We start from the raw sequence: 6,186 nt of genomic DNA, 5'->3' as shown, positions 1-6,186 counted from the left end.
ATCTCCAGCATATATTAGGGATTTTTGGGTTAAAGGTCGTAATTCTGGCTGGAGTGATGTACCAACGTAGTGTGATTTTCTGTGTAAGTTCCCATAGGGCCGCGCATTTGGTGGCTTTGTATATAGTTTTGAGGGCAAGTTGCCATTGGTCTTCCGTAAAGGGCTGATCTAAATCTTTTTCCCAATTTTGGTGTGGTTTTAGTTTAAGGAAGGTACGTTTGTTGTGGAGAATGTTGTAGAAGTAGGATATACCTCTGGTTTTAGTGGCTGTGTTGGTAAGGTATTCCCAGGTTTTAGGGTGGATATTGTAGAGGGGGAGGGGTAGGGTTTTTAGATAGTGGTGTAGGCGCATGTAAGTGAATTTGTCAGATGTTGTTAGATTGAATTCAGATTGGAGTTGTGCGTATGATTTATTGTGGTTGTCTTGTATTAGGTCTTGTATGAGATGTATGCCTTTGGTGGTCCAAGTTGATAGAGAGATTTCTGGAAGCGTGTGATGTAGGGATTCCAAGGGGATGTGTCCTGGAGATGTGATAGGATTAGGGGTCAGTAAGGATACTGATTTCTTCCATGCGAGTGCCGCAGCTCTCATGGTCGGGGGGAACGCCTTTGGTATTATGGTTCCCAGTGGAATACTAAGTAACCAAGTTTTCAAGTTTGGTTGAGATAATGCGGAGCTTTCAATTTGTCCCCAAAGTGTAGTGGATTGTGATTGGAACCAGGAAGGTAATTGAGCTAGGATTGTCGCTAGGTAATAGTCCTCGAAGTCTATAGATCCTGTTCCACCGACTAGTTTATGTTTTACTAAATTGTGTTGGGCGCTCCTCGGTTTTTTCCCGCTCCATAAGTATTTGTTGAAAGTAGTTTTGAGAGATTTGAAGAAAGTGGTTGGCAGTGGTATAGGTAGGGTTCTAAAGTGATAAAGTATTTGGGGGAGGCATATCATCTTAAATGCTGCAAGTCTGCCCGACCATGAGAGCTCGTGCTTTGCTATTTGTTGGGAAGTTGATTGAATTTGTTGTAAGAGTGGTATGTAGTTGCTCGAGTAAATTTTCTTAGTTTCTCTCGGTAGTTGGATGCCCAAGTATGATATATCGGTTACTGCCCATTTAAATGGGTATTGTTGTTGTAGGAGGTGTTTCATGGTGGTGTTTATGTTTATGTCTAATATGAATGATTTGGTCACATTAACCTTGTAATACGAAATCGAGCTAAACCAAGTGAGCAGTTTTTGTATTTCTGCCAGGGAGACAGTCGGATCTGTAAGGATTAATATTACATCGTCCGCGAATAAGCTTATTTTGTGGTGTGAGAGGCCTATACGCATGCCTGAGATGTTAGGGTGGGAGCGAACGTGTTCAGCCAGGGGTTCCATAAGCATGTTAAATATTAGAGGGGAGAGGGGACAGCCCTGGCGTGTGCCATTTGTGATGGGGAATGGGCGTGAGAGCATGCCTTCTGTGAACACTTGGGCTTCAGGGTTAGAGTACAATGCTAGGATGGCTGTTAGGATCCGTCCCTGGAATCCGAATTTGTGTAGGACTGCTTCTAGGTAGGTCCAGTGAACTCCATCGAACGCCTTCTCTGCATCTAGGGAAAGAAGCAGAGAAGGCGTTCCAGTGGATTCAGCATGGTGGATAAGGTCTAGCATTCTCCTGGTGGCATCTGAAGATTGTCTGCCTTTGGTAAAGCCAGTCTGATCTTGGTGTATGATAGTTGGCATAATTTCGTTTAGTCTGTTGGCAATGGTTTTGGAGTAAATTTTTAGGTCTAAGTTGAGTAAGGAGATCGGGCGAAAGTTTTGGGGGGCATCCGACTGTTTCCCTGGTTTTGGTATGGTTATTACAAGCGCTTTTAAGTATTCTTTCGAGAAGCTAGCAGAGGAGGCAGCGTGGTTAAAGAGATCTGTAAGGTATGGGATTAGTTGGTTGGAGAACACTTTGTAGTATTCCCCTGTTATCCCGTCTGGACCTGGTGCTTTGCCACTAGGCAATGAGTCAATAGTAGTCTTGATTTCCAGGTCGGTGAATGGTGCGTTCAGGGCGGTCAGTTGGTCGGTGGATAGTTTGGGCAGTTTGATTTTAGTGAGGAAGTTGTTAATGTCGTCTTGTGTGGGTTGGGGGGTATGGTGGTCATGTTTTAAGTTGTATAGGTCTTCATAGTAGGTGCTGAAAGCATCGGCAATGTCCTGGGGATTGGTCAATGGGGTGTTGGTGTGGGGGTGTTTAAGTAGTGTTATTCTAGCTTTATTTCGTCTTCCTTTGAGTCTTTGGGCTAAAGTCTTCCCTGCCTTGTTGGAAGTAGAGTATGAAGATGCTTTGAATTTCCTTTGAAGGAATTCGTATGAGTGAAGGAGAAGGGTTTTCAGTTCCTGTCTTAGGGATAGTAGTTGATTTGTAAGTGGGTTTTGAGGGTCACATTTGTGCTTCTTTTCTAGGTCCGCTATTTGGGCTGTTATTTTATCTATGCGCTGCGTCCTCTGTCGCTTATGATGAGAGCTTAATTTAATGAGCATTCCCCTCATGTAGGCTTTATGAGCGCTCCACACCACGGCAGGGTCGGGTACCGATCCCTTATTCAACGAGAAAAATTCTGAAATGTGTTCTGAAATTTCTGGGGTGTATTTATTATTTTGAATTATGGAGTTGTTTAGTCTCCATAGGAATGTATTATGTTGAAGATTGTGATCTTGGATGGTAATTGAGGTGGGTGCGTGGTCCGACCATGCCATGGTGTGGATTACAGACTGAGATATTTTTTGTAAAATACATTTATCAGCCAGGAACAAATCGATTCTGGAGTAAGAACCATGTCTGGGGGAAAAAAAGGTGAAGTCACGTTCGGCGCCATGGTGGCAGCGCCAGACATCATACAGGTCATGGGTTTGTATGAACGCTTTTAGAGGCGATTCACGTCTCTTCGCTGAAGCGGTGGAGTCCAGGGACACATCTGGGACCAGGTTGAAGTCCCCACACACAATTGTGTGGCCTTTTTGGATGGGTTTTAATGTACGGATAATCTTGCGTAGGAATCTCAATTGGTGAGTATTCGGAGCGTATAGGTTGATGATGGTGTAGGTTGCTCTATTAATGGTACAGATAAGGATGATGAAGCGTCCTTCAGGGTCTGGGACTATTTCTAAGAGTTGGAAGTCTATGGTATCTTTGACGGCTATCATGACCCCTCTGGTCTTGGTAGAATGAGTTGCGTGGAATATGTTTGGAAAGTGACGATTTTTACACAGGGGAGTGTTGGGAGCTAGTAGGTGGGTTTCTTGGATGCAAATGATGTCACTCTGGAGATCTTTGACGGTTTTCCAAAGTGAGTGTCGTTTGGCTGGATGATTCAGCCCGTTGACGTTGAGTGAAAGGATGTTAAACGGCATCTTGTGGGTGTGGGTGTGGTGTAAGCTTCTAGTAACACTTACAGTTAGATGATCTCGTGGTGAGCTGGTTTTTTGTCTTCCCGGTCGATGTGATGGGTAGAGTGCGGTATGGAAGTCCGAGGGTCAGTTCAGTTGGGTCCTGTATACGAGAGCGGTGATCGTTGTATCTGGCTGGCCAGGGGGCCAATGTGAGGATGAACTAGTAGACTGCAAATAGAGCAATACGTTAGGTAGCAAGGCAGTTATAATCAAATAAAGATCATGTGTACTTTGGGTAACAGTGAAAATTTTGAGAGAGCTCTGTGTTGTGAGCTGGTGAGTTAGCTTGCTAGCAGAGAGGTGTCGGATATAGCGTTGCAAGAGAAAAAAAACTTTGTAAGAAAAAAGAACAAAAATAGAAAAACAGAGGGGGTGCTGAGCACCTGTGGACCTCTGTATTGGGGTACAAAGAGTCACTACCACGGGTAGCAGAAGACTGGAGTGGAGGATAGCCATAGCACAGGGGAACTGTTGTTGCTATTGTTGGCTTTGTTGTAATTGTAAGTTTTCACTTGGTGTTTTGATCTAGTTGTCTGCGGGGAGAGGATGCAATTCTGTTATGCTGAGCTGGATTAGGTGGTTCTGGGTTTATGCCCCAGGTATGGAGTAGCTTCAGGCCCTTTTCAAGTTCCCCAATTGCATGGGTTTGACCGTTGCGGACAATGAGAATGGTGGCAGGGTATCGCCATTTGTATTGCAGCTTGTGATTTTGTAGGCCTTTGGTGATTGGGTTCAAGTGGCGCCTCATTTGGAGGGTGTATTTTGAGAGATCAGGGAATAGCTGAATTCCCGTGTAAGGTGCTGGTAGTGGCGATTTAGCCCTGAGTCCCATGAACAGTTTTTCTTTGATGTGGTAAAAGTGAACCCTCATCAGGACATCTCTGGGGACTGAGGCAGCTAGATGGGATGGTTTAGCAATTCTATGAATTCTGTCTACGATGACGTCTCTCGGGGAGGCCTCAGGGAGAACTAAGTGTATCAGTTCTTTTGCGTAGCGTGGCAGATCTGCGGGTAGTATGGACTCGGGGACCCCCCTCAGTTTAACATTGTTCCTGCGTGATCTGTCTTCTAAGTCGGCCAGCTTGGCGCGCATCCATGTCTGTTCCTCTCTAACAGCTTCAAAGGCTTCAATGGTGTCATTCACTGTGGAGGTGCAGGCATGTATTCCTCTCTCAGCGTTTGTCACTCTATCATCCAGAGAGTGGATGTCAGTGGTGATCTTGTGGAAGAGGGATGATAGATCTGTCATGAGGGAGGTCTGCAGGGATATGAGCATATCCTTGAGCGTTGTGTCCATGACCGGCTGCCCTGAGGTGGGGAAGGAGGCCATAGAGGATTGTAAGGCCTGGTCTAGTGAGTACTGGGTGGGAGCCTGGGCCTCAATTTGCGAGTACCGCGACCGTTGCGGCATCGCATCTATCCTCATTTTTGCCTTTGCTGGGCTGCCTAGGTTGGGATCCCCTTCTGGGGTATGGGGGAGGTTATCCACGGTACCTGTATCCTGAGGATCATCTGTCTCATCATCCGGCAGGTCCGTGTAAGCAGTGGACGGCGCGGCCTGGCCGGCGCCATCTTGGATCTTCCATCCCGCCGGCTTGTAAGCAAATTCGGTGAGTTTTTGTGGTATGTGATCTGTAAATCTCTTCCTGGAAGACATCCTTGTTGTCCCCTGACTGTGAGGAGTGTGGATGGGTAGGTTTGATTCGTTTTTTGCAGCCGATGTCGTTGGATTCTGTCCCCTGGCTCAGAGCTGTGGAGTTAAGCGTCCATCTGCTATCCCGGCTGGCCACGCCCCCCTATTGCTGCTACTTGACCCCTGATTGGGAAAAAGCCTTTCATGACCTTGTCTATACATGAGGTCTGTCTCTAGTACACACCAGGGGTGGCCCGTCCGTTACGGGGCGCCACCTCCCCTATCTGTGCGTCCGACCCCTTTCAGGACATCGATGCATGAATTCCAACAGAGAGGGGCTGTTTTTTTTTTTTTTTTAAGCACCAATTAGAGCCAGAGGCTCTAATAGGCTTCAATATAGGGTGGGCTCAGGTCGTGGAGACTGCGTTCTCAGCCCACCCAGGTGTGTTACAAAAACAATTGAATATTCGTTGTTTTAACACTGATCCTTCTTCCAGCCAATCAGGAAGCGCTTTTTGACACTGGGCACCTGACTGGCTGAAAGGACAGGCGATCCTACTGGACGCCGAGGAGGGGAGGACTCTAAGCCAGCCACCACTGGCACACATGGGCTGAAGGTCGGGCAGCATTGTTCGTTAAATAGAAATTCAACCCATTAGTACTCCATTCGGCCATCTTCTGTTGAAGGGGCATGACTGAAAAAGGTCTGCTGGGAGCTCTGACCGCCCCCTGTCAGAAAACAACAGCACAGCAGGGGAGATCACTGTACTAAGGTTGGATAGTTGTCAGGTTTTTTTTTTATCATTCAGCCTGCTAGGTTGAATGAAAAAAAACTAGTGTGTACGAGGCTTTGGGCTGCATTTACACATGAGAGGAGCAATTTTCAGGCGTTTTTATTTGAGGGTTTTAGAAGTGTAATACAAGCAGTTTACAGCTTCAGGTGTTTTTTTTTTTTTTGTTTTTTTTTTTACATAGCCTATAGAAAGCACTAGTGGGTGGGGAGCTGCTGTTTGAGCAGAAAATGCTTGACAAAATACTCGTACGCTGCTCATGCGTTTTCAAGCATTTCCATTGAAGTGGGGCCCAATCTGTCTCCATTCTGCTAAATAGAAGCTCATGTACTTTTTTA

This window comes from Aquarana catesbeiana, linkage group LG04 (genome assembly GCF_042186555.1).
Source record: "Aquarana catesbeiana isolate 2022-GZ linkage group LG04, ASM4218655v1, whole genome shotgun sequence".
Classification (NCBI taxonomy): domain Eukaryota; kingdom Metazoa; phylum Chordata; class Amphibia; order Anura; family Ranidae; genus Aquarana; species Aquarana catesbeiana.
The sequence above is the reverse complement of the archived record's forward strand: the minus strand, read 5'-3'. Positions refer to the sequence as shown.